The sequence below is a fragment of the Mytilus edulis genome, chromosome 12, assembly GCF_963676685.1.
Source record: "Mytilus edulis chromosome 12, xbMytEdul2.2, whole genome shotgun sequence".
Taxonomy (NCBI): domain Eukaryota; kingdom Metazoa; phylum Mollusca; class Bivalvia; order Mytilida; family Mytilidae; genus Mytilus; species Mytilus edulis.
Window position 1 is genome coordinate 65,789,791 of NC_092355.1, and position 23,627 is coordinate 65,813,417.

General features: G+C 32.1%; 1 protein-coding gene across 1 annotated transcript in view; it reads left to right on the forward strand.

Moving 5' to 3' along the window:
• Window positions 1-274: 274 nt before the first annotated feature.
• Window positions 275-23,627, forward strand: part of LOC139498943 (uncharacterized) — a 49,643-nt gene continuing 26,290 nt past the window's right edge. The window contains exon 1 of the mRNA XM_071287531.1: window positions 275-480. The gene's annotated coding sequence lies outside the window, so the exon portion shown is untranslated. The remainder of the gene's footprint in view (window positions 481-23,627) is intronic.

Consider the following 23,627-nt stretch of genomic DNA (forward strand, 5'->3'; position numbering starts at 1 on the left):
TTTTTAATACAAAAATCGTGTCACCTTATAAAGAAGGCTTTTAACGAGACTTTATTTGGAGGTTGTAATTCAATTAATTAAAAACATTATCAAATACATAGATTTATACAACATTTGATCAATATATTTCTGTATGACTCTTACTAAACATTAATTCATCACAGCAGAAGTTACTAAATTAACCTAACTAAGGCTTCACACCTAGAAAATAAACATCAATCCTACAGTGACGGTATGCATCCTGCTACTGACAAGAAAATGATTTTATTGAACAATTAACGGTATGCAATCACGTGATTAAAAAATTGTTTTCCGGTCATGGATCAGTAATTGGGATGTTTTATATTAAATTTATAGAACTTTTCCAGGAAACAGTCATTAAGATGTTAGATGAGAAATACAGAGTGGGATTTATCGGTGACTAAATCGTCTTTAATATACTATTACCTGGATAAAGAAAACAGAAGAAATTCAATTAATGTAAGTGCATTTTAATAACAAGTGTATATCATGTTCACAATTATTGATTGCAGATTATGGTTATTTTTTCGTTTAAACTAGATCAGCTATCAGTTTGTGATAACTTTTTTTGATACATAGGTATCGTTTATTTTGTCAATATGCAATATTGATATGACCATTGGTGGCCTTCTGCTGTTGTCGGCTCTTTGGTCGAGTTGTTGTCTCTTTGACACATTACCCACTTATATTTGTTATTCTCGTGGTGTTTAGTCTGATGCTTGGTCCGTTTCTGTGTGTGTTACGTTTTGGTGTTATGTCGTTGTTCTCCTCTTATATTTAATGCGTTTCCCTCGGTTTTAGTTTGTTACCCTGATTTTGTTTTTTGTCCCTGGATTTATGAGTTTTGAACAGCGGTATACTACTGTTGCCTTTATTCATCCTCAATTTAATTGATATTTTTAACAAGAATTATTTAGAGTCGGGTACCTGCTTTATACCGATACATTGCTTATGTGCTGGATTGTAGTAGGATTTACAATCCCTAAGTGATTGTATTATCTTACGGAAATGCTAAAATAAATTTGATAAATTGATCTACACAAATATTTGTTATCCTATTCTAATACTCACAAATCTAGTTTTAACAGTATATCGTTAATATACTTGTCAGAAATCAAACAGTCTTATTCATTTTAACGGTAAGGTTCTTGTAGGTTTCATCTTAGTTTAATATGCACAACGTACATAGCTCGTTACGATAATAATACACATGGGTTAATTAATAAAAAGGTATCTTACTTTATCCTGCAACCACCATTTTCCTATGAATGAATGAGTGTAAGTAAAATTTATTGACATTGTAAATGTAATAAACTTAAATTGTTGAACAGCTGTTGAAGTATTTGTAACATATTATACTTGTATCATGTTTAAAATCTGCCCACCTTCACGGTGTTTGATATAATTAATAGCTGAATTGGATATTTTCCAAAACGAATAGAAATGAAATACTAGTAGACAGCTTTATTGTTTAAACTGTGTTTTATTTTCACTAATCTATTTATTTAAATGTGTCCAGGGTTCAATATCGTAGTGGCTACATAAAGCTACGTAGATTTATGACTATTAAACGTGTAGCTAGCCTAGCTGCTATATAGATATTAATATCAGCTAGGCTAGCTACTCGTTCAGTACACAAAAATTACATAACTCTATGTAGATGCTATGATGTTGAACCCAACCCTGTGCATATGGATTATCAGCTAACAATATCATAAAAAAATCAACCATAAACAGGACAGAGAGTAGGATTAAAAAGTGTTGCCTTTTATAGTCAAGTAAAACATAATTCATCAATTCAGGATAAATAAGTAACTAAAGCCATTAGTCGGTTCAGCCACCTATATGTATAAACCCCTCCTGAGTTATAACATTCTACACAGAGCTTCAGATTTAACGATATTGGATGTGTCCGCGTATTTCTGCATCCTGAGCAGCAAATAGGAGGCTTTACAGTATATAGAGCTTTAAATGCCGACAGGGAAAGTTAACAGGAAGACCAAAATTCATACACCCGTCATTTGTGATCATCCATTACCGTGAATATACTATATTAGCACAGCAGCACTCTACACCAGATCGTTATTTAACAAGTAAATAATTATATATATTTAAAAATACAAAGAAGGTAACACTTAAAAGTAATGATAAATTGTCAATTTTTTATTTTAAATTATCTGTCATGAGATAAATATCCCCTTATCAAACATTACACATGCAAAATAAATGTGATTAATTTTCAGGACTTATTTTTCTTGCATTATAGTTCTACGCACGAAGTATATTTTAAGTAGAGTGAAATTATATCCGCGCCATGTATTCGACTTAATTTACTACTTTAACATATTTAAACGTTTATTAATTATCCAGAAATTAATTTTAGTATTGATACTCACGTAATTAGCTACATTAATTGATAAAAGGGACCAATAATTCAACTTCTCCTAAAATGACATATGTAGACAAAGTGTTGGAACAAAATTACATATAGTATAAATAAACCAGTGAAATGTCTTTTAATGGTTTAAATCAGTTTAGCTTTTATAACAACGCTGAATTCATTGGTTCGACTATTTATTGTAAAATTTAGTGAACGCTGCATGTTATATGGAGTTGAGGGAATAAGCAGCAAAATAAACGAAGAGAATAAACGGCCAATTAAATAGAAATGAACATGGTGGTCAACGTACATCGTTTCATCATGATCCTTAAGCAAATTGACAAATGCATATTTTTACGATTATTTAGTTGTTTAAAGCCCTTCTCATTTATCTATACATTATTCGTATATTGTCCGTGTTTTGACATCACAGACAAGTATTCTCTTTGAACTAGAAATCGGAAGTACAACATGGGAAGAATCGCAAAAATATCTTGTTTTCTTTACAAAGAACATTTTATTCATTTAGTCAACAAATCCCTACAATTTACATTGTTTTAAATGGAGAGCAAACACACTTATAATTTATAGTTTAAAAGACATCCATATAAAGTATTCGTAATGTAAATGATCAGTTTGAGAAGATGAAGATATATTTACAATACTTCGTCTTTCATCTTGAACTTTTTGTATAGTTGCTCTTGAAAATTGATGATAATTTCAAAGAATGAATAGCCGAGTTCCTTTAAAGGAAAGTTCATTTTAATCCAAATAACTGCTTCTTATCACGGCGCCCATTTTAAGCTTCGCATTTTAAACATTTTGAAATGAGTTTGCACATCCAGGTTTATTGAACGTCTTGACAATACATCCGGTTATTTACAAGACAGGAAGTTATTATAATTCAAGATTGAAAACGTTAGTTACCATGGTTTTTAAACAACATCATTAAAATAAATATCATCGTCAGTGATTGAATATAGAATTGATTGTTAGAGCTTAGTACTTAGTAAATTAGTGAAATAACATAACTTATCCGAACATAGCAAACAAATTGAAAACATGTATAAGAAACAAAAACCTCATATCAATAAGTTCATCATAAATACCAAGATTGATATTTTGTATTTGCGCCAGACGCGCGTGTTCTCTACAAATGACTCTTCGTTGATGTTTGAAACAATTCCAGTATAAAGACCAAATAAAGTACGAAGTTGAGGAGCATTGAGGACCGAAAAACATAATAAGCACATAAAACGATGTAGCCTTTCCACTTGTTCTTTTAAACAGTCATCTACAATTAGAGCAAAATAAAACCAAAACAATGACTGTATATTCTTGCACGCCTGAGAAAACAGTATTTCATTTTTTTTTTATAAACAACAAATGAATACAAGGGGAATAACCAGAGTTTTTCTTTGACATTTTCTTATACTAAGAGGAATAACTCAAGGTCTTCACTCACCAGTTGCATTAAGTATAGTCTGTTTCTTCCATTATCTAGCAAAGAATAAAATCATTTTCTCTGTAATGTTTTATACTTATACCACCGCAAAATATTATAGCATGTCAAATGTGTTTGGTGAATTTATATAATTTGAAATTTCAAATTTATTAAAAATAGGAAGAGGGGGGGGGGTCATACTTTTTTTTTAAGATTGATAAAATTTTCAATTTAAAAAAAAAATTGGGGGAGGGGGGGTTGTCTTATATCTAAGCAACAGTAAACCAATTGTTACGGCCAGAAATCGCCTTTAAATTGTAGCCAACAAAAGACACAAATCAATAGTAAAATTTAACAATATTTAATATACAAAAGTTTACAAAAGGTATTACACAAATATTACTGTTAACTTAACTGTCAAAATATGAGTCCAATCTGTTATCTTTATCTGTATCCGGAAATCTTTCGGAATCCAATTTGAATATTACGTTCACTACTAATGTCACAATCCAGTATGATGTTGTTTGTAGAATAAAAGTGTCAATCCAAATGCTGTGAATACTAATGTCTATCAATGTCTATGTCCATGTTTAATTATGAGAGTTTAACTTTAGTGTCTGTATATATAGTGTTGTCATGGAAAATTCTAGAACACTCTATAATGGAACATTGTGGAAAATCCTGGAAAGTTACAACGGAAGTTTCTGGAATAACGTAGAAGTTTAAATTACGCATCTTTTATAAGGATCATTCTAGAAAGTTCCAATCATTTCTAAACTGCACAGTTATAAGATTATTTGGTAAACAACTATCAGGCCATACAACACAAATTAGGCCAACATAAATAAACATAATAATTACAATATCATAACACCTCCCCCCTTAAAAGAAGTTTTAGTGTAACAAAAACTTATCATGAATAATATGAACAAAAATACATGATATATCCAAAGTGATTTAATAAGCTCTAGATAAAGCATCAGCTATTACATTATCTTTACCCTTAATATGTTTTACAATTACATCATATTCCTGTAACAATAAACTCCACCTAGTCAACCTCTGATTCTTGTTTCTCATTTTATGCATGAAGGTGAGAGGATTATGATCAGTATAAACAAGAATAGGATATACAGTGGGATTCAAATATACATCAAAATGTTGAAGTGCTGACAACATTGCAAAACACTCTTTTTCAATAGTTGAATAATTTTTCTGATGTTTATCTAATTTCTTAGAAAAATATGATATAGGTTTTTCAACATTATCATCTGTCTCTTGATATAAAACAGCTCCTATTCCTACATCGCTTGCATCAACGGCAAGTTTAAATTGTTTTTCAAAGTCTGGAGTAATCAGAACTGGACTATTAATTAAAAGTGATTTGCTATTTTCAAAAGCTTTTTGACAATTTTCACTCCAGATAAATTTAGAATCTTTTCGTAAAAGATGAGTCAATGGTTGAACAACAGTAGCAAAATTTGAACAGAATTTCCTGTAAAATCCTATCATGCCTAAATATCTCATAAGTTGTTTTCTATTTGTAGGAGGTGGAAATTTGGAAATAGCTTCCACTTTAGCCATAATAGGTTTTACTTCACATTGGCCAACTATATGCCCTAAATAATCAACAGTGGTCTGACAAAATTCACTTTTACCAAGATTAACAGTCAAATTTGAATATGACAATCTATCAAAAGTATCATACAAATGTGTTAAATGCTGTTCCCAGCTATCACTACATACAATAAGATCATCAATATAAGCATAACAACAGTCTAAATCTTTTATAACATTATTGATCATTCTTTGAAATGTAGCTGGAGCACTTTTCATGCCAAATGGCATTACAGTATATTGAAATAAGCCATCTGGTGTAACAAAAGCTGATATTTCACGAGCTCTCTGTGTCAATGGAACTTGCCAATAACCTTTCAATAAATCAAATTTGCTCACAAATTTTGCTTGACCAATATTGTCAATACAATCGTCTATCCTTGGAATCGGATAGGAATCAGATTTTGAGACTGAATTTACTTTTCTGAAATCAGTCACGAAACGAAAAGTTTTATCTGGTTTTGGCACAAGGAGACAAGGAGAGCTCCATTCACTGTTACTCGGCTCAATAATATCATTGTCAAGCATATATTTAATTTCTTTTCTCATAGCTTCAAGTTTGAGTGGATTGAGCCGGTAAGGATGTTGCTTAATTGGAGAAGCATCTCCTACATCAACATCATGACAAACAGCAGTGGTTTTGTTTGGCACATCTGGAAAAAGATTTTTAAAAGAAAATACCAAAGCTTTTATTTCTTCTCTACGATCAAAAGACAGATGTGCAAGTTTTGAGTCTAAATTTGACAAAATTTCTGAATTTTTCAATCTAACTGTCTCTTCCAAAGTTTTAGAACTAAAAGGTGGTTCAATTACATCTGGTTTGTCATGATTGTTCTCAAATTTAACCATGCCTAAAGTGGCAACTGGTTTACTCTCACATTCATTAGTACGCTCAAAATATGGTTTTAACATATTAATATGACACACTCTGTTTTGTTTACGCCGACCTGGAGTTTTTACAATATAATTCAAATCATTGATTTTACTCTCTATTGTATAAGGACCACAATATTTAGCCTGTAAAGAATGTCCAGGGACTGGCAAAAATACAAGTACCTATCACCAGGCTCAAAAACTCTGTCCCTGGCATCTTTATCATACCATATTTTCATCTTGTTCTGTACATTTTTTAAATTTTTCTGAGCAATTTGACAAGCAGTGTACAATTTTTCTTTAAATCTAGATACATAGTCTAAAAGATTCAAGTCAGTATGTTCAGTAAGCCACTTTTCCTTAATCAATTTTAACGGTCCCCTTACAGTATGGCCAAATACCAACTCAAAGGGACTAAATCCAAGGGATTCTTGAACAGCCTCTCGGACTGCAAAAAGTAGAAAGTGAACTCCATCATCCCAGTCTCTGTCAAGTTGAAGACAAAAAGTTCTAATCATGTTCTTCAATGTTTGATGAAAACGTTCTAAGGCACCTTGAGATTCTGGATGGTACGCACTTGATCTATACTGAGCAATCCATAACTTGTACACGACTTGCTGAAATAAACCTGAAATGAAATTTGATCCCTGGTCGGACTGTATAGACTTAGGAAGTCCTACTAATGTGAAAAATTTGATAAGTGCTTTGACAATAGTAGGTGTCTTGATATTTCTTAGCGGAATAGCCTCAGGAAAGCGAGTGGAGGTACACATGATCGTCAATAAATACGCATTTCCAGTTTTGGTCTTTGGTAAAGGTCCAACGCAGTCAATTAGAACTCTGTTGAAAGGTTCGTCAAAGGCTGGAATAGGCAGAAGTGGTGCTGGTGGTATTTTCTGATTAGGCTTACCAACAACTTGGCATATATGACATGATTTGCAGTATTCTGCAACATCATTTCTAAGTCTTGGCCAGTAGAAATGCTGCAAGATCTTAAGGCAAGTCTTCCTTATACCTAAGTGTCCAGCCAAGGGGGTGTCATGGGCAAGACCAATAATTTCTTGCCTATAAACTTTAGGCACCACCACTTGGTATACCACTCTCCATTCCTCCTCTGGGGTAGCATCAGGAGGCCTCCACTTCCTCATTAAAATGCCGTCCTGATGGAAATAGCATTCAGCCACTTTGTCTGCTTCCTCCTGTGGTTGAGCCCTATTGCAGAGCTGAAGAACCTCAGGGTCTTTATTTTGTTCTTCCAAAAAGTTCTTTTTGTTTAATGAATGGCTGTTTACGTCTGGCCATGGCATAATTACATTCTTGTTAACATAAGTTGGTCTTATTATGGCCTTTTCTGAGCTACCAGGACCTTCAATGTCTGTTAGGAAAGTGTCAGAAAGGTCCATGTAATCAAACTTGTTTTCTTGCAAATCCTCATCTTGTTGTTTTCTAGCCATCGCCCTAGTTACAACATAAGATGGATACAAGTCAGCATCATCTTCAGGTGATTTAACATCCACCACTGGTTCACTGGTAACAATTGGTTCAGCAACCACTTTGTTCCTAGCTTGATCATTTCCTAGCAATAATGTAACACCCTCTACAGGGAGATTAGGACGAACACCTACAATAACTGGTCCAGTTATCAAATCTGACTTCAGATAAATATGATGGAGAGGAACATCTATACAACCTAACTCTACACCTTGTAACAAAACGGAGGCACCAACAGAAGTCTTCTCGGACAAAGGCAACACACCTTCTAACAATAAAGACTGAGAAGCTCCAGTGTCTCGTAAAATCTTAATAGGCTGAAGAGTGGTATCATCAACAATAGAAATAAACCCATCAGACATAAAGGGTTTATATTCCTCCATGTAATCACAAAAACTGGACTTAAAAGCCTGACTCGCAGGACATTCCAACGTACTGGTAATATAAGGTGTCGTACAAGCACTGGTCTTCGGCTTATTATCTCGTTCATTCTTCTTCTGAAGTCTAAAACAATCAGCCATCAGGTGACCAATCTTCTTACAATAAGCACAAGTCAGTGACTTCTTCTCAAAAGTATCAAATTTTGGACTAGACATATTATAACTGGACTGACTCTTATTCTGTGAAACAGGCTTACTATCAGTATGCTCAGTGCTTTGATTTTTGTAATTTCCACTGGAAGTATTAACATTTTGACCCTTGAAACTTCTTTTATGTGAAAGAGTATAATTATCTGAAATAACAGCTGCATCGTGTATTGACTCAACAGTTTTGTCGTCTAAATGTGTTTTTAAGTCTAAATGAACACATTGTTTGAAGTTTTCTTTGAAGTAAGCCATTTATCAAATAGATCTTCTTTTTCCCGAGCAAATTCCACATAGGTTTGCGAATCAAACTTTTTATAAGATCTAAATTTCTGTCTGTATGCTTCTGGTACTAGCTCATAAGCTTTCAAAACTTCCTGTTTCACCGTGTCATAGTCAGAACTTTTTTCTGATGGAAGTGCAGAGTATATTTCAGCGGCCTTACCCTCAAAAACACTTTGTAGCATTGTAGTCCAATATGGCTTTGGCCATTTCAAATTATTAGCAATTTTCTCAAACTGTGGAAAATATTTATCGACTGTTTTTTCACAAAATTTGGGAACCAAACGTATATTTTTTGCTGCATCAAAATATTCTGATTTTGACTGGACTTTAGTGTTGCTTTCTTCTTTGACCATTTCAAGTTTTAGTTTCTCCATCTCTAGTCTTTCCCTCATTTCAAGTTCTGCCTGTTTTAACTTTAATTCATCTTGTTTCAATTTAAATTCATCTTCTTTTTCTTTTTTATCCATTTCCAATCTTTCCTTCATTTCTAGTTCTTTTAATTTAAGTTCATGTTCTAATTCAAGCTGTTTTAATTTAAAGGCGTCAACATTTTCGACCTTGAGTTCAAGAGCCTCTTCACCAAAAATTTCTGCGTCCACTAATTTGTCTATAACCAAATTTTTTATAATTTGTTTTCTCATAGATACTCTAAAATCTAATTTCAGATGTTTAGCAAGTAACACTAATTCCTCTTTCTTTAAATTATCAAACCCCTCCAGGTCAGGCGTTTTCAAAAATTTACCGGCATCAAATGCCATTTTGTAGAATTTTGTTGGCTAGTTATAATAAAAATTACTAAATAAATTTTGAATAAGATAATTCAGTATCCCGGACGAGCCCCCAATTTCTGTTACGGCCAGAAATCGCCTTTAAATTGTAGCCAACAAAAGACACAAATCAATAGTAAAATTTAACAATATTTAATATACAAAAGTTTACAAAAGGTATTACACAAATATTACTGTTAACTTAACTGTCAAAATATGAGTCCAATCTGTTATCTTTATCTGTATCCGGAAATCTTTCGGAATCCAATTTGAATATTACGTTCACTACTAATGTCACAATCCAGTATGATGTTGTTTGTAGAATAAAAGTGTCAATCCAAATGCTGTGAATACTAATGTCTATCAATGTCTATGTCCAAGTTTAATTATGAGAGTTTAACTTTAGTGTCTGTATATATAGTGTTGTCATGGAAAATTCTAGAACACTCTATAATGGAACATTGTGGAAAATCCTGGAAAGTTACAACGGAAGTTTCTGGAATAACGTAGAAGTTTAAATTACGAATCTTTTATAAGGATCATTCTAGAAAGTTCCAATCATTTCTAAACTGCACAGTTATAAGATTATTTGGTAAACAACTATCAGGCCATACAACACAAATTAGGCCAACATAAATAAACATAATAATTACAATATCATAACACAATAAGTTAAGGAAGATTTGCATTCATCACAGCTTGAATTGATTGGTCTGAATACTTCAGACCTCAGACAATTCAATATACTTCTATTGAACTGAACCAGTCATATATAATGTATAGGCCTAAGTCTGTCAAAGAAAGTTATCAATGATTTGCGATCATGCAAGTACTAAATTAAGGATATAAATAAATATCTTTTACCAATGAATTTAAAATACTCAGATCTATTCAATTAAACAAATATGTACTGAATAAGCATTATGTAAATCATTAAATAAAGAAGCATGAAATGTATAGTTTTGAACAAGGGAAATAACAATGAACATTTTGAAATTGATTATACTCGTAAGGGAGACAACTACATATGTACTTTCATATTAGGTCAACGTGCATCACTGTGCATTATCTATAAATTAAGCGGTGAAGAGGAATGATTGTGTTCAATACAATGACTGTACCTATTATAAAAAATAGATCCAAACAACACAATTAAAGGTGCAAATAAGCCAAATAGTAGGGTCCTTTCAAGATAGTTGTCTGTGTCTATGGAAAACAAGTTGTGATTGCACTGCGCATTTCAACTTCCTGTAAAATATAGAGTTATGGTCCTTTAAACCTAGTGGCAGGTAGAAAGGCTAAATGATGCAGTATAAAGAAGAAGAGGCATATATATGTTTAAATTAAACATATACACAGTCACGTTAAAAAAAGCATAGACAAATAAAATCAATAAACATTTTAAAAAAGAAGAGGCATATACAAATTAAACGTGGCATTACAAATAAAAAGTATACACATTAAAAAAGAAGAGGCATATACAAATAGAACGTATGTATACATGTTAAACAAAAGAAGAGGCATATAATATACAAATACAACGTATGTATACATGTCAAACAAAAGAAGAGGCATATATACAAATAGAACGTATGTATACATGTTAAACAAAAGAAGAGGCATATATACAAATACAACATATACTCTATATACACATAAAACACGAAGATGCATACTAGACTACTAACACTTATGCAACTAAAACAAGAGGCATATACAAATAAAACATGTACACGTAATATAAAAAGGGAAAATAGCAATACAAATTGATAGGCCAATCAAACACAAGCATTTCAAAGATCTAAAACAGATCTGAGGAAGGTTACGTTATCAATAATGTCATACTGGCATTGTAATGTTATTGTTATATTAACGATAGGGGTTCATGAAAGTTTCCCTTTGTGATAAATGTCAATAATCTTGTCTGTGAAATAATTTGTTATTATTCCATATTGATAAAATGTTAGTATGTTTTTTCTATATATAGTTTTAAACATATTTATTTATAGTGGATTGGGAAACAAGTTTTGCAACTTATATTAATCCCTCTCCACTTTGCGGGTGCGATTGCTGCCTTGTAGCGGCATTAGCCTACTCTTTTTCGAAATCTACAAGGGTGTCTTTAACGTGCAAGAGATATGGCTCTCTCTTAACACGGGTCAGCCATTTATCGTCCCCGTCCGACGGACTATCATCGTTTCCTCAAGACCATACTCGCAAATGGTGTCAAGGGAGAGCCGAAAATTGAGTTCCTGAAATTTTCATCCCAAACGGGAATCGAACCAGGAACCTTTGTGTTAGTAGTCCGATGCACTAACCACTACACCACGGCTCTCTATATATATGAATGGGATTTTTGATAAATAAGCATATTCACCTGCAGAAAAAGTATATTCACCGCGCAAAACGTCGCGTTATTTTACGTGTATATTTTTGGTAAAAAACGTTTGATGTACAATTGGTTTTGGTAAATATTTTCTATTACATTCATTTGACTTTTGAAAAACGGATATTCACTGAGGCTAACCTGATATTCACTTCGGCTGTTGGCCTCAGTGAATATCCGTTTTTTTTAAAAGTCAATAAAACCACACATTTACCGCATCAAAAGACAGTAATTGTATAATTTAGTTTAAACAATATTTTATTCAAATAAATTTAATTGGATTGGGCAACAGGCATAGCCTATGTAAGCCCTCTCCACGTAATTGTATAATACTCTCTATTATGAATTTAACTGGACCCTACTAACATGTAGTACTTCCAACTAGAGTTTTGCACCTTGATATTTCATTGTCACGTGAGTGATTGTGTAACATACTTACACTTAATAGTCCAAGTGCATTCAAAACAAATCCGTACTTGACATAAAATGGAAAAAACAGCATTAATCTTCTCCAGAATTCACTATCTCCTATATGCAATACACAAATATACTCATACGCAAAAAATGTCTGTACAAAAACTATTAAGTTATTCCATCGAACGCCAGTAATATTACATTTCTGTATAAAGGAAAGTATAAATTATAGCCGAATTTGAATGTTAGAAATATGACCAAACCTATCTTTGGATCCAACTCGTGCTAATATTTACACTATAAATGTTATCAGTTCATCTTTAAACTCACCCAACGCCAAAGGTCTAGTGAGTTATTACGTACTGGATGGTCGATGAATAAATACTCGCCACTTCCGGTCAGTGTCCTGTCTTGTGTTTTTCTGCTTTGTATCGATCTCTTTTGTCTGAATTATATTAGTGATGCTTATTGTGCTTTGACATTTCTGTCCAAGCCCTGGGGGAGGGGACCACTCAGAAAATACGTTTAACTCCCTCCCCCCCAAACAAAAAAAACAACAAACAACACATTCGTTATGAGCCTGTCGAAATTCAGAAGCATGTAGTTAAGTAGTTGTCGTTTGTTCATGTTTGTCATTTTTGTTTCCTTTAAATTGTATTGTTATAATTCATGCCGCTAGTCATGTTCGTCGCACGCCGGATGCTGTATTGTGCGCTAAGAAACTAGCTCTCTAGACGATGTGTTGTCCCCGAAACACAGTTATGTTTGACCCTGTGTTAACGTTGTGCACTGAACAATAACAATATTTGACGCTGTGTTGTGCATTGAAAACATAAACATATATGACGCTGTGTTGTGCACTGACACATTCATATGATTGACGCTGTGCTATGGACTGAAACATAAACATATTTGATGCTGTGTTGTGCACTGACACATACATATGATTGACGCTGTGTTGTGCACTGACACATTCATATGATTGACGCTGTGCTATGGACTGAAACATAAACATATTTGACGCTGTGTTGTGCACTGACACACATAAAAATGTTTGACGCTACATTCCTTGCACTGGCACGCCAGCATGTTGGACACTGTGTTAGGCACTGAAACGCGAGTATGTTTTGATCAGTGTTATGCACTTATTTGACATTGTTTGAGAGCTTAACAAATATGAGGGTGATGTTTAATATAGCATCAGTGGTGCTCTAATTGCTCCTGCAGCTTACGAATCCTGGCCCCGTTATAAATCACACAAATGTATTTAGCACAGTATAAACCCTAAGGATTATCAGTTCGTTTTCTTCTTTTCTTCTAAGTATTTGAGGTTAAAATATTTGTTTCACTAGTTCTGCTTAATTATTCGGTAATTTCCGGTATTTACTATCGGCAAATAATGTAATAGACTTGTATGACTCAGAGTATCATTGTTATCAAACATCAATCAAATAGATTCCTTGGTTGGCAGTTATATTTGTTAATTCAGCTATTGTTAAATAATACGACAAAGCAATGACATTTGAACCTAAACCATTAAATATATTAAAATCTAATTTCGATAATCTGAATTTCAGGCTAATACTTTATGTTTACCTATGATGCAATTCAATTTGAAAATTAATGTTATTTCAACTCTAATAAGAGTCAATAAGTGCAAACACTAGTTCCATTCTAAGAATCAAAGCGTCTATACAACATATATTCGACCTACGTGAGCTCATATTTATGTAGATTATTGAAGTGGAACATATTCGGATATAACACAGCCCTTAACAAAATCTGAATTAGCAAAACTAAAGCAGAGCTGACATTATGTTGATATACATGTACATCAAACATAAAATAAGCAACTACTACTTTCTAACACCTAGAATGTTTTGGTTGATATAAAAAAGAAGATGTGGTATGATTACCAATTAGACAACTTTCCACAAGAGACCAAAATGACACAGAAATAAACAACTAAAGGTCATCGTACGGCCTTTAACAATGAGCAAAGTCCATACCGCCTAGTCAGCTATAACAGGCCCCGATATGACAATGTAAAACAATTCAAACGAGAAAACTAACGGCCCTATTTATATTGAAAAAAAATTAACGAAAAACCAGTATGTAACACATAAACCAACGACAACCACTGAATTACAGGCTCCTGACTTGGGACAGGCACATACATAAATAATGTGGCGGGGTTAAACATGTTAGCGGGATCCAAACCCTCCCTCTTACCTGGGACAGTGGTAAACCAGTACAACATAAAAACGAACTATAAAATTCAGTTGAAAAGGGCTTAACTCATCAGATGGAAAAATACATGTGGACCTGGCCGGGTGCTTGTAAAACTGGTTGACTTCGTTTTGCGTTGTCTTAGTGTTCTTTGTTCTTAACAACCTACCTTCTTTGAAACTGAATTGTGGGTAATAATACAATACAAAATTGGTGAGAAAAAGATGAAAATAAGACTTTTTTTATATAATTTATAAGACATTTACAATTACTTCTTAAAAGTTGTACTCTGTATACCCTAAAAGTCTTACGTTTTTAATTGTTCATAATTTTGTGTTTCAGAACCACTTTTTACTATCTTGTCAGAATATATATAATGCATACCAGATCGTATTATCTGTAACTATTAGAATGAAATAAGATTAGAAAATAAACACTGTGAAAGTGCTTTTAATTGTGGGATGACCGTATTCACGAATTTAAGTATTCAACGAAATAAAACAACCGTTGTCCAAATCAAGACATGTAAAGATCCCTATGTAGGTTTTACTACTGATATGATCTACGGAATATATTGATTATCGTCAAATCTGTGAAGACTACAATAATAGTCACAGAGCAAACGCAAAACGAACGACAGCTGCAGGAAGAATTATACCCATTTAATCTTTAAAAAACATAAACTGTACAATATTTTATCTTTTCATTCTCATAAAAAATTCTTTGATCGATTAAAGTCAGATTTCCTGTATTTTTACAGTGTTCATTTTGTATCTTCATAATTCTGGTACGTATGGGAAATAATAATTTCATGCTGGGCTTGCTGTTGATAAGAATTATTTTACAATTCAAGATACGTTAATAGCATTCGTTAATGCAACTGTTTTCTTTAGGTAACATGATATGGTCTAACCTTTGATGGTCTTTAATTTGTTAATCACCCTATCTCAGGTTAATTATTTTGATCACTTCGATTTACACGGGTCAATGTTTACTTTGCAATTTCCTTCAATCAAGACAATGTGTAACCTTCTGATGACTTCATGTTTTCATTTTTTTTTTCATTTTTTTTTTTAAAACTAAAATCACGAATTTTAAAATTAAAAACCCATGCACATGTAATTGTTGCTCAAACCACGAAAATAATACCAACGAATTAAAATACTTTCACAGTATATGACATTGGGATTTGGAGTTCTTAACATCAGTTCTGCTAAGTACTTTCCTCAGTTTTTTTAAGTAGCAGTTTGCATTTGCTTGTATCTGTGTATGAAACATTTCGAATAGTCCTGACATATATGTAGTCTTTTATTTGGAATTGTATTCAGACTTCTTATTTCTACATTTTTTTAAACATTGAATTTTTCGAATTATTTGGGATGCTTTACCGTTATTGCATTTAGTAACACCATTCGATTTGTTGGTCCTCAATGATCCTCCATTTTATACTCTATTTGCCCATTTGGGCGTTTTTGAGTCTAGATGCATTCAATGTTTTTTTTAAAAGGATGAAACTGTGTATGACAGGTAGGAGGAGCAAGGTATCTGTGATGAGTTTATTTATAATGTTTTATTTATCTGTAAAGTGTACAGTACCTCATTTGGACATTCTTTGATAATAAATAACTATACTGTCTCATTTGTGTTTTCCTCATTATTCATACTGATAAATTTAATGTTATTTTCTGATTTTTTGATAAATTAATTCAGTTATTATCACAAGGGTTCAATAAATCAATGACTTAATAAACATGTTCATCCTGATTAATTTTTTTGTAAAGCTAGGAATAATATAGTTGGTGGTAATGAGGAAACAGACTTTTTTCTATTGTATACATAAACAATTTGTGTTTGTTATTTTTTATTATCTCAATTTAGATTTAATGGGAGTGGTTATATTTTAAATACTTGAAGTAATACTTTACTAGATTTCAATTTATTATAGCTATAGAATAGTTCAATGAGTCGAAATCAAAGATTTGATATTTTTCTAAGTTTCATTTTACAACAAAAACAAAGCGAACATTTATAAAACGATACTTTCGTTTTACCTTCCATCATAATCAGCACAAACACATAAAACAAACAGCAGACTACATAGAAAACTTCAAACCAAGCAACACACACCCATAGATACAACAGCAAAACCAAAACCAAATGCAATTAATTACAGATTCATGTTTGATTTTATTTGTTTTTAACATCATGGCTTGGGGTTTTTTTTTTTTTTGTTCCTTTTTAAACTTCTGTGATTACTCAATTATTTACCTTTATGGGAAAGGTTTGGTTACAAATATATTTTGCTTGTGTATCAAACATAAACGTTGAGGATACTTTGAACATTGGTGTAATGACATTGTCTGTAATTAGCTACCTTGTATCGTATTTGCTTGTTCAATCCTACTATCCTATAATTCACAATCAGTGATCTTTGCGTGATTGAAAACCATGCATATATCACCGAGTACAAATAGATCATGTACAACGTGAACTTGGTGTACTTTAGGGAATACAGTAGCACAATTGTAGGGGTTTTAAAACATGAATGAATGAAATTAACATGTAATGTGTCCAAATCGTGAATGTGTTTTGCCCTGCAACGAAGTTGTCGGTGCCGTATAGTTTTACCCTTGTCCATAATTCCGTAATTCTGAAATTCCGAAATTCCGAAATTCCGAAATTCCGTCATTGCGCAACAAACCATTATACGGATTTTTTTTTCTAAACAACTTCAGATATTGGGCAGATTTTTGGTATGTGAGTTAACCATGATGAGTTACAGATTTAGTTTAAGTTTCGTTCCGCTCTGCTAGTTTTTACCGAAATTATATGTTTTTGGACTTTGATAAATTGTTGAAAAGCACAGTTATACGAACTTTTTTTCTAAACGCTTTCAGATATTGGGATAATTTATGGCATGTGATTTAACCAAGATGAGTTACAGATCAAGTTTAAGTTTGGTTCTGCTTGTTTAACTTTAACCGAAATTACGGGCTATGGAATTTTGATAAATTGTTGAAAATCACAGTTATACGGACTTCTTTTCTAAACGCTTTCAGATATTGGGCTGATGTGTGGTATGTGAGTCACCCATGATGATTACAGAGCAAGTTTAAGTTTTGTTTCACTCGGCTAATTATTGCTGTAATTTTGGGCTTTGGACTTTGGAAATTTTTGAAAAATTACATTTATACGGTGTTTTTTTTCTTAAAGCTTTCAGAAATTGGGCTGATTTTTTGTATATGAGCTAACTATGATGAGTTGCATATTAAGTTTAAATTTCGTTTTGCTCCGCTACTTTTTGCAAAAATTAAGGGTTAACAACTTTGACAATTGTCGAAAGTCACAGTTATACAGATTTTAAACTATGCCTCCAGATTTTGACATGATTTTTTTACATGTGAGACTACCATCATGTTTGTGTCCACATGTGTTATTGAAATTGCAGACTTTTCAACATTTTGAAATGGAGCCATTCGTGTCGCTTTGACACATCTAGTTTCAAATTAATCTTCATCTAAAAATGTATGTATAAGAACCGAGAGAGTTGTTAACATGTATAAACAAAAATGACCTTAATATAAAACAATCTAAGATTAAGTTTGTCGTTGTGACTTGAAACCTTTAATTTTTGATAACTTCTGAATTGATACTTTTTATGTTTATACATTGGTTACAGTGATTAATTCACCCTTCGTACCTCATTTTAGCACCAATTTTTCACGTGTTAGTGGACTCTTGTTTTACCTTAAATCATAGCCAAATTCTTCTCACAACTGTGGCTGTGTTTATCAGACAATTTCTATATTAATGTGCGATATGTTACAAAATAGTAGATTTGAACCTCATTGAAGCGTTGCTACAACATGGATAAAAACAATATTTTTAGAGAAATTATGTTTGCTGAACTGCTATGCTATAGATATAAATTAAAGCACAAGTCATAAGTCTTGAACAATGTCTATTACTGTACAAAGGATAAGCATAAAATCTACCTTAAAATTGTTTAAAAACAGCATCTTATCCTGGTTTATTAATTACGAGATGAGAAATTATGCCAATCATTGCGCAGACTATTTGTTACATGCATATGGCTTGGTAAAATTACGTTTCAAAATTACGTTACATCTATAAAAAAAAAACATAAGGAGATATGATAAATTTTCTTAATAACGGTATTAGTTGAGCAGTTAATAAGACATTAAGACACATTCAAGAATTTGTTGCAATGTTAAAAATGCTTCTATGATAACTATGACAACATATACCTGACTCTAAGGATCCTTTATCAGGTGGTAAATATATAGAAAATCCAGTAGGATACATTTCTATGAAAGTTTATTTTATTCCATCGGATAATTGTGTTGTTCTCTATACAAAAACAATGACAGGGGTTTATTGCATTACATCGATAGGCATACTGATTATAGACTGCATTGTCTGCCTATCTAAGAGGCAATCCAGTTAGTCATGTAAAAAATGTTTTGCATTTTCTATCAGTACATTAACAATTCTTATATCATTTGAGTTGCATGCGAATCGGCACACATATTTTTTTTTAAATTGTATAATTAATAATGATTATTCATGACACAAAATCAGTACACGCACAGCAGAAGTTAAAAAAAACACACATAGCGGTATGTCAATTCAAAATTACATTGATGCCATAAACACGGATAAAAAACTCACATTTCACTACAAGTTGATAAATAAAGCATTCAGTTGTGATAGATACTTGGTCTGTTTTATAGTGTCACATCCTTCGTCAAAATGCAGTCAACGTGTTTGACAAGTGCATGTTGCAATTTGTGTGTCATGAATCAAAAGATTCGAATTCATCATTTGTGTTGTATCGAGTTATTCAAAACTATATATGCATACTATTTTTTGTATAACAATTGTATGATTTTTACGTTACCTTGTGCATTTTGGGTACATTAGGAATCAAACTGCATTTGAAAAACGTGTCATGCTGATAAAATATATATTAACTCAAGGAACGATACGGGTTATGACAAATAATACAAGCGTGTACTATTTAATGTCATATTTGAAATGTAGGAAATAGTACGTTACCGATGTTCAATTTGCATATATGGAGATAAAATGCTGATGTTTAAGAACCCTGCAAGATATTTTTCATTTGTGTCTTTGTTGTGTTATTTCGTATATTCTAGTAATTAATAACCTCACTACCGCGTATAGGCAATATGTTTCGCTTATGAGGGAGGTCTTTAGTATTTTATCAGTATGATATTTCATATGAATCCGAATAAGACAGCAGTCCACAACAAATATTGTATTAAGGAAAGGACAAACTAATATAAACCGAAAAAGGTAGCGATCTCTAGTGGTACATTATAGTTTCTCATGACGCTTACGTTTATGGTGTAAAGATTATTTATATATAGTGTAACGTGATCGAGGGGAGGTCAACACCGACACAGACGGACGGACATAGCCATCTATGGCACGACAATATATCCTGTGGTAAATTCCCAGTAAGTAAATAATACGGTATTTATATATACAAGTTTATTAACAAATGTACATTACTTCAGACACATTGACAAAGTTAGCTACAAAGTTTAAACATATAAACTTTAAATACAAGTCCTCCAGAATCTAACTGATTCAAGACTTCAAGGAAAACACATCCTTACAGTATCACAGCTGATACACAATCTGCCAGTCTCTTGACCAACTGACCTTATTATCGAGTTTAATTACTTCATCTCTAGATAAACAAATAGGTATAGCTAATGTATTACCCTACACACCAAGACATTCTTTCTGGTCTTAATCACATCTGACAGTTCAACTTTAACTGCAGATAATAAACTAGCAACTTATCAAATTAGCCTTGCGTCATTAATTTTCTCTGTACACAAAATAAACAGTTATCAAGCCAAAATAACTAGAGGTCAATATTTACAAAACATTAAAATATTATAATAGATTCTACAACTGCAACACGTGTGTTACGATATTTCTCTACTCGGGACATTTATATTTAAATATTTAAAGCGCGAGACTTGCCGCGCTTTTCAAATAATTAAAATTTAATTGTCGAGAGTGCAGAAATATCGTAACACACGAGTTATAGTGGTGGAATTTGTTTCTCTAATGATTTTTATCTCTCCTTTTCAAAGATATGAAGAAAGTTGTGTACTTTTAATGTGACGTCATCACGCATGGTCGCCTTTTTTCATGACATCACAATAAGAAAATTCAGAAGAAACCTAGAAAAATCCACGTCACAATTAGATTTGACCAATTATTTGCCGAGAACAGATTTTTCACTTGTGAAGAGAAATATTTTTCTCACACTGATAAAAAAAATAACGCAAAAATAAGAGAAGGTATGTTATCATCCTGTCAATACTGCTTTGTTTAGTTTTTTTCAGTTTTTTCTTATTTAGATATGTTTATTGGCATTTCTTTTGCGTGGTTGTCTTTTTATGGCATTAAACGAGTTAATAGATGTTTAAAGGTTTGCTTTCAATTAGTCAGCTTATACTATAGATTGCAGATACGCATCAAGCATAATAAAAAAGAATTTTATATTGGATCCAATTATAATTACACCGTACTTTAATTGCATAAGATGTTATCTAGATATGATGATTGATGGTTTTTATTTTAAAAATGTCATACTTGTCGAAGCTTTCCTGACGCTTCCTAAGCTTGTCGAACACATCAAACGAATGGACAACTATCATATTCCTGACTTTGTACAACCATTTTCTTTTTCTTATGTAGAAAATCGTGGATTGAGGTGGTACATAACACTACAGGGAGAAAACTCTGTACAAATCAGCTAAACGTTTTAATTATGTTCAATTATTCTGGAAATATTAAGCTTCTCAATGATGAAAAATGGTGTTAGTCAAACTTCTATTTGTCCATCTAAAATTTTCCGATAAAGTGTGTGGTTCAAGTTTTTTGTATTTTTTATAATTTTGTCATATGGTCAAAGTAAACATTGTGTCAAAATTTATGAAAGTTAAACGAGCCAAATTAATTTCTGTGAGAGTGTTTAGTATCACCATATACTATATAATACCAGTTATTTTACATAATTGACGAATAAAATATATTATTCATATTGATATTATTTTAGTAGGTTTCTCTATATGAATTGGATTTTGAAAAAAAGCATATTCACCCGAGAAAGTGTTATTCACCGCGCTAAACGTCACGCGCTTTTACATGCAACGTTATGGTAAAATGTTTCATGTAAAATTTGTTTTGGTATATGTTTGTCATCAAATAGATTTTCTTTCGTCGGAATATGGAATAAAACAATTACTGTCTTTTGTTTCGATAAATATGGGGTTTAATTGACTTTTGAAAAATTGATATTCACTTTGGCCGTCGGCCTCAGTGAATATCAGTTTTTTTCAAAAGTCAATAAAACCGCATATTTACCTCATCAAAAGACAGTAGTTGTATAATATTGATAGAAAGCTAAGGCTTTTCTACCTCAGGAATAGGTTACCTAAGCTGTATTTGGCAAAACGTTTAGGAGTTTTTGGTCCTCAATGCTTTCAACTTCGTACTCTATTTGGACCAAATCTCAAAACTCATCTAACGAATGGACAAGAACTGTCATATTCCTGACTTGTTACATGTATTTTCAAATGTAGAAAATGATTGATTGTACCTGATAAATGATGATTCTAAATTTCAAAGTTTAAACTAATTGTATATTAATTAGCAAATTATAACTTAGTGTGGATTCATTTATTTTCGTGGTAATTGCTTTTTTGTTGATTGAGACAAATTGCATTTTCGAGGATATATGATTGCGGGTTTTTTTCTAAGTTTGCTAACAATCCTTTACACAAAATGCTTAATGTCGTTAAACACTGAAATTCAACATTTATTTATTAACACTGAATCAGTGATCTGGCAAAGGAATGAAAATTAGTTCACGGGGTTTGTTTGGTTTTTTTTTAACCACCATACGAATGAATAAAGTAAAATCACGAAAATACTGATCTCCGAAGAAAATTCAACAAGGAAAGTCCATAATCAAATGGCAAAAACAAAAGCTCAAACACATCAAAGGAACTGACATATTCCTTTGTACATGCATTTTCGTATATATAATTTATACGTTTATAAACGTATTTGTTTTTAGTTTTGGCATAAGTTAAATGAACCTGTCACAAATAATCATTCAGCTGTACAAAATGTAAACAAATATATCATATTGATAGATGGTATGGGTTACAAAGTTAATAGACGTTAATTAAGACTAGGGTTGATGGCCAGTTTAAAGATGTTTCTTTTATCACAGATTAATCGTAATATTTCCTTCACTCTTTGGATCGTCGATACTAATAGATATTTTATAGAAGTTTGCGAAATGTTTTTTCAAATAATTCAGATTACCATGTATCTTCTAACATGTCTAATGTTGTGTCTATTTGTAAATAAGTCCTTTCATTAGTTTAGATAGTCGTTCCTATTGTCCCTGAAATCGATGTAATATATCAGTTCTAATATAACTGTTTGTTCTTCTTTGAATGCAAGTAACACTGAGCTGTATACATATTATAGCCTTTTCAAAATTGATGTTTATATCAAATGCATTTCAAATATTTTAGGTTGTCTTTTTTTTCAATTCTTTGCGTCTATTTGCATAGCAGTACGTTCATGTTGTCACTGTAATCGTTTGTTCTTGAATATATGAAAATTAATCAAACCATATTAGCAAAGCAGAATTGATATTTATCGAATGTAACCAAATGCTATTATTATATACCCGATAGCCTTTTATCGTCTGAATTTGTGTCAATTTGTATAGATTCGTATAAACAGTCATTCCTATCGCTATGGTAAACGATATAATGTTTGTTTTATAAAGTTTCGCTTCCACATTGGGCTTTATGTTATTATCATAGATATATTATGTGTTTATCTGCCATCCTGATTGCTGCAGCAAAACAATAATTCTATTGTTTGCCTTCAATAACACTTTTAACCAATATGAATTATTAAATTATCATTATCTTATACATAATACAGATATACTTTTCTGATCAATATTTGTTTGGTTTCTAGTGTCATAGCTAATCAATTTCAAAAAAAGAATATTAAAAACGATTGTCAAGTGATTGAATCA